The sequence below is a fragment of the Malaya genurostris genome, chromosome 1 (genome assembly GCF_030247185.1).
Source record: "Malaya genurostris strain Urasoe2022 chromosome 1, Malgen_1.1, whole genome shotgun sequence".
NCBI lineage: Eukaryota > Metazoa > Arthropoda > Insecta > Diptera > Culicidae > Malaya > Malaya genurostris.
The window spans coordinates 74,446,008-74,453,361 of NC_080570.1; positions in this window are offsets into that span (position 1 = coordinate 74,446,008).

The following is a 7,354-nucleotide window of genomic DNA, read 5'->3' on the forward strand; positions in this document are numbered from 1 at the left end:
CTAGGAGTTACACACTAGTCAGTGCTTAATTCTATTCGGTTTATTCGGTTTTGGCTTCTCATAATTTTCTGCCTTATACTTTTATGCGATGACCAAGAATAAACTGTTTTCTCACTTAGACGTATTCTAGGAATTCGGCAAATAATTTCAAGTTTCAATTATTTTCACATTGATAAGCAAAATAGTCACACGAGTTCGTTGTATAACAAATTTTTCCTTGTCAGTAACGGATTTTACTAGGTTTCATGTTCAGGAATCGCTCTGTTTAGAACACATATATTATTGCTTGTTTTGGTGAGTTCACTAAAATTGCAACCAAATGATATGGAATATTACCACAAAGGACCCATAATAAAACATTCAAATATATACCGAAACTATAATTTACTTCTAAGTCGGTTAGCTTGTTGAAGGCCTGTAAAATATGAAACAATGAAGAAAAACAACGAAAGAGCGGCGTGCGATAGACCGCATACCTCACACATAGTTTTATAAGGCCGACCAAGCTTGTAGTGGGCATGTTTGTTTACCTCAGTTTGCACGTCAACCTGATATTATTTTCCCCAGGATAGCTTGCCCCTATTAGAGTCATTGATTGGATGACCTTTTTCATTCTCCTGCTTATGTGTACTCTTTTATAATGTTCTGTTGTGCCTTTTCCTCTCACGGCATTTCAAAGAGATGATTGAAGTCATGCGACATTCATTTATTCCTGGATTATTTGACCTTCTCACTAAACACGCCTGTCATTGATTGTTATACTATATGGTTTTCGACAAGCAGAAAAATGTACGTCATAAAAATATTTGTAACTTTTTATAGATCCGTTCATTTAGCTTATTTCATAACTTTATAAAATTCGCATGCGACATATGCTCTATACAATTTACATGACGATTCCAAGAAAATTCACAATTCAAAAAAGGATCGATCGGTAAACATAATGAATGGCTTCGGGAAAATCAAAGTGGCTGCATTGCATTTTTGTGTTACCGACAGCGGCTACTGGTGTGACAAGGAGTGAATTCATTCAAATATGTTCTATCGATGTCGGGTGACTGCAGCCATTGATAATTTGTTTTGTGCTCAAACGAACACATAGCAAAGTAACATGAAGATTTGATAGCATGCTGGCTGAAAATCGTTGTAGTCCTTTAATTTACGTGTATTGTTGTCCTTACCCCATCGAATTGTATGTTCAGGTCATCCCTTACGACCAGCTGTTGCCGAAAGTTATCTTTCGGAAAACCGGTTTGTTCATTCAATAACGTCCCGGTAGGAAAGTATTTGTTCATAAGTTTCTCTAAAAATATTTTGTCCTGGACATTTTTAGCAGACGAAACGTAGAAACATGGTTTTTATAACGATCTTAAAATTATTCTTGTAGATAACGAAAAGTTAAACTATAACTATAAATTATGAAAGAAATTATGGTCGGCTAGTAGATCAAGGTCATATAAAAGAGAGATGATCATCACCATAGTTTATAAAATGAAAAGTCTTTCATCGTGGGAAATTTCAGAAGTGAAAAGAAATAAGCAACATTATTTTTAATTATCACCTTCACCTGACGTTTGCCAGCGAACATCAAAAATCGTGATTCTTCATTTAAAATCATATAATTATACTCTACTCTACGCATTTTCCACTAACCTCATCTGCAGTCGCGGTTACCGCTAACGAGTTATTTACATTTTTCGGCGTGGGTATTTTAAGTACTGCTATGTGAAAATTTGAACTCATAACGTTTTAACATTTTAACAAAGGATCAACACACCGACACTTCACAATGTTTCGGTATGCCGGAGATAGTCTCAAATTAGAAATATAAACAAATGCTGATTGTCGAACAGAGATGAATCTTGAGTGTTGATATCAAAGTTAAACACTATTTAACCGATTAAGGCTTTGATTAGGCAGCTCAAGAGACATGGAGCTCTTTGTGTGGTCATGACTCGACCAGGAAGGATTCCTGAATTGTTGAAAGATTCGTTGCAAGGCCGTGCCTTATGTGAATTGAATGCGTCATTTTGCGTGTCTTTAAAAAATTTACCACAACAACATAATCTTTTCTGCATATCATTGGATTATTCAATTTTCGTTGTATTTGATAACCACAAATTACACATCATTAAAGTTTCCTTGCAACCTCTAATTTAAGGTGCGAAAAAACTTTGTTATGCCCGCGAAAAAATGTTTTTATCGTAATATGTGGAGACCTTTAGATTCTACATCCCATTCTCCAAAACCAATTTTATTTGGAGTTTATTATTTATTTGGTTAATAAATTTCTATAGTTTGCAGATCATAATAACCTATGACCAAATAAATTCATATGAGATTTGTTGAATTCTATCTTAGTTAGGTCATGTTAAAAGTCATTTATAACGGAGGTACGGAACAGAGTCGTCAAATGGTGAGATAACTAAGTCCTCACAAGTCCCTATCTCATGCCTCCCCGAGCGTCTATGATGACATTTGGTCAATAGAACGGTGTCGACTGGGTGCTATCGCCTTCTGCGTTAGTAGCAGAATGAGAGGGTGCGAAATGGCTTGTAGTTTGAAGCCCATCCTAAAGTGCAATATTTATCATAGTATATTGCAACATGTGGTTCTGTTGCTTGTTGCATTTTTTGTTATATATTGAATTGAATTATATTACATTGTATTATATATTGTTGTTATTACTATTATAATCATTATTATTTTAATTCTTATTAATATTGTTATAATTATTATTATTACTATTATTATAATTATTATTATTATTTAAAATGAAATAATATATTTCTTGCAGTACTGCGACGAAAGAAGAGCATAACTTACACTGCGACATCAACTGTTATACATTGTATCATAGCATATTATCTTCTGTTATGTTATATTATGTTGCATGGTATTATACTGCATTGCATTATATCATATTATATTGTATTATATTATATTATATTATATTATATTATATTATATTATATTATATTATATTATATTATATTATATTATATTATATTATATTATATTATATTATATTATATTATATTATATTATATTATATTATATTATAAGTATATGTATTGTTTTATATTGTATTATGTTATAGTATATTGCTAGAATATATTGTGTAATGGTATATTATATTGTGCTATATTATATTATATTATACTGTGTTATATTATTTTATATTATGTTATATCACAGCAGGCCCGTATCTAGGATTTTATTTCGGGAGGGGCCCAAAGATTTAAAAATAATGTTACTGAAGATTGCTTATGTACCTAATTCTAAGTGTGCATTTTACGGCTGTTTTTGACATAGATTGAAATTTTTTTCACTGGAACTGATAGTTTTACATTTCATTACGTTTACTGTCTTGTTATTTCTGTAACATATGTCTGAGACATTCTAAATAAAATTATATTCGGATCTACTGTAAGTCTACCCGCATACATTGGTAATGCCTTGAACTGATGGTGGCTTCACACATACATACATACATACATTTAAATCGGAGGTACGAAACATTTTGAAACTCTTTTAAGATGGTCTCAAAATTGTATCAAATTGTAGTTCATATTAGTCTTTGGTTGAACGAATCGACTTTCACTATACTGGTTTCCTATTTTCGATTTCGGAAATACCGGAAATAGCAGTCAAAATTTTAAAATGCCGCTTCATTTTCTCTTATATGATTGGAACGTTTCCATTTACTTCAATTCAAATGTAACACATGGATCAATAAGTCCCGAGACTAACAATGGAAACAACATTTTTTTTGCAAATTTTTTTTTATTCACCTACATAATCACCTTTTAGGGTGATACAATGGTTCCAACGTTTTTCCAATTTTTCAATACCATGTTTATAAAAAAAAATGTATCTTTCGCTTCAAAATAAGCTCCAGTTTCAGCGATGACCTCCTCATTTGAGCCAAATCTTTTTCCCTGGAGCATTTTTTTAAGATCAGCAATGAGCCAGTAGTCACTGGGGGCTAAATCTGGCGAGTATGGGGGATGGGGAAGCAGATCAAAGCCCAATTCGTTCAATTTCGCCATTGTTTTCATCGACTTGTGACAGGGTGTATTGTCTCGATGAAAAAGGATTTTTTTCTCTGCCTGTGCGATCGTTTTTTTGCGATTTCCTCCTTCAAACGCACCAGTAAGTCAATATAATAATCACTGTTGATCGATTTACCTTTTTCGAGGTAGTCAATGAAAATCACGCCATGCATATCCCAAAAAACCGACGCCATGACTTTGCCAGCTGACTGCTGCGTTTTCGGACGCTTCGGACGGCTTTCGCCAGCTGTGCGCCACTCAGATGACTGCCGCTTCGACTCTGGAGTGTAGTGATGTATCCATGTTTCATCCATGGTCACGTAACGACGCAAGAAATCTTTTTTGTTGCGAGTAAAAAGCGATAAACTGCTTTCTGAATCATCGACTCGTTGCTGTTTTTGTTCCATCGAAAGCAATCGCGGCACCCACTTGGAAAAAACCTTTTACATGCTCAATTTTTCATGAAGGATAGTAAATACACTTCCATATGATATCTGTGTCATCTCAGCAATCTCACGGAGCTTCACTTTACGATCTTTCATTATAATTTTTGTCACTTCACTCACATTTTCCGGTGTAATAGCTTCCACAGGTCTACCCTAGCGTTCCACGTCATTTGTGTCGGTACGACCACGTTTAAACTCGGCGAACCACCGACAAATCGTTGCTTTTGATGGACAAGAGTCCGGATAACTTTTTTCAATCCATTGTTTCGCTTGCACGGTGTTTTTACCCATTAAAAAACAATGTTTTATCAAAACACGAAACTTGGTTTACCCATTTTTTAAACAAACTACAAAACGACTTTACTCCAACCTCGATAACTCAGCTGTTTCTGGTCGGATCGACTTATAATTTTGACCCGTTTCAAGCAAAGGTTAGTACTCTAGAAAGATGTGGTTACTGGTTTACTACGAGCGCCATCTCTGCTTCAGTCTCGGGACTTATTGATCTATGTGTTAGTATGTAAATGTCTATGCAAATCAAATTTTCAAAACTTTTTCAATTTGTAGTGTTTTGATGAATCCTGTTGTAATATATGGAATGTAATAAATAATATGAGAAAGGCATCATTGTACCACTAGGCTTTTAAGTGATTTACCACTACTGCCGGAACCGGTATCGGTATTGCCAAAGCCATTTCATTTGGCCATTTACCAACAAGATTTACAAATTAGTGCAGGTTTTTAACGTTCTTTGCATCGTCGTTTAAACAACAGTTGGAAATATTTAACATTCTTCGCCTTATAATTCCAAGACCGGCGAAAATAGTCCGGGTTGGCTGTTCAATGCATAGGGCGCTGGTCTTACAAGCCAGTTGTCGTATGTTCGAGCCACGACCTGGAAGGATTCTTAGTGTCAGTAGGATCGTACAGCCATGCAATGATCCTGTACGCTATGAATCGGCTGCGAAGTCTGTTGAAACAGAGAGGCCACATTCCACAAAAAGGAATGTAATGCCAAGACTTTGACTTTTTGAAAATATCGCAACACTTTTAGATATTGGGATCATTTTTTTTAAATCGATAAAACCGTTTCTGATAAATTGAAGCAAGTTCCATTTTAGATTTTTATATTTTGTATATTATAATTTCAATCAAAATTAATTATGAAGGTAATTTTAATTTGAATTCGAAGAAAGCAACGCAGCAATTTTTTCAAAAATAACGAATGTTGCTCGATCCAGTTATGTTGCGGTGTAGTAAAATGTATCCAAACATGCCGGGTTATACTGATTTCGAATATGCAGCCAAACAAAAAAATACGGAATAAGAAGTGATGATGCTTTTCACCTCTTTAGTAAGTGTACGTTTGCCTTATTCCAGAAGGTTTAAAAGAGATCGTTATAAATTTCAGCTTATCCGAACCTCTTCACTCGGCGTGAGATAAAAATGTGTTACTGTTCCTGCTGCTGGCCGGTTTGTCTTTTTCCTGTTTTTGTTTTTATTATGTGCTTTTGCCGTTCCCTCTGTTGTCAGCCGATTTAGAAGCTCTCGATTTAGCTAAACGATTACTAATAAAACCTATAACGTTTACGATTATTTTATTCAAATTGTCCCCCTGTTGAACGATGTCACACCGTACCGAAAATCACTCTACCGCCAGTCAGCGAGGGTGCGATGAACGAAAACTGTAAAAGATGACCACGGGATACGGTGTCATTTGGTGTGGGATGACGTGAGAAATAATTTTTGTGGCACTCGGAAGACAGGAGATCTCTAGGTTCCCGAAAATTTGTGAACATGCCAAGGATGAATAAATGATTGACTTTATGGACATTCCTATCTGTCAATTCGGTTGGCGCTTTCAGTTTTTCATGTTGTACTGTATCGTATCGTAAGAACATAGGCGCCACTTCTGAAAGAACACACTAATGCCTTAACTGCAATCACGTTAAATTATATATTTGAAAGTTGAAAACGAAACCATTCGCTCAAAATCGGCAATGAGTTCGATTTATTCAAACATGAACCTACGCAACCAAAAGGTATGTCGTCAAAGTAATCGCAGGACATGACATCTAAAATATACAGTGGACCCTCTACTGATTTTCTGTTCAAATGTTAGTTTTCGTTTCACTTTACCATACGACTTGTCTTTCATTGGCTTCCTGTCCTCGAGGTTCGTCGCTGACCGCTCGAATCTCATACAATCCCAAAATCGTCACGGTCTCTCACGATCGCATGTGACCAACCGATATATCGTCCGTAGAGTCCATGCACCATTCTGCTGTTCTAGAGCAGACAGTCTTTGACTTAGGCCGATGGTCTGAGCGAAATTCTCATGCATTCTATTGCAAGTTCTCGATCCTCGTGCGACGATAAAGGGAAGCCTTTCGAACATGTGAAACAAGGGCACAACACGACAGCTCGACATCACGGTGGGTCTCCATTCGATTTCTTTAACTGCATATTATAATGTTTTGTCGTGAATACGACTTACTTTACTATGAGGTGCCTTTTCAGAATTTACCCTCTTATAGAGTGATAAGTTTTTGATCGTGAATATCTCTTGTTGTATCTAACGAATCAACATAATTTTTGCTACATGCCGTCGGAAATATGATCACAATTTTATGATAAAATATTCAGTTGTGTGACATAATCTCAAATAATTCAAAATTAAACTTTTCTGAAATGTTTGGTATAAACGAGTATCAAAGAGGATAATTCATAAGGCGCGTTTGCCTTGTTCGCTCAGTGATCTGTGAAAGGATTTATATAATCTAACTACCAATAGAATCGAAATTTTTCAACTTCAACGTGTATAGCAACAGCATTGAAGTATTTCAATAACAC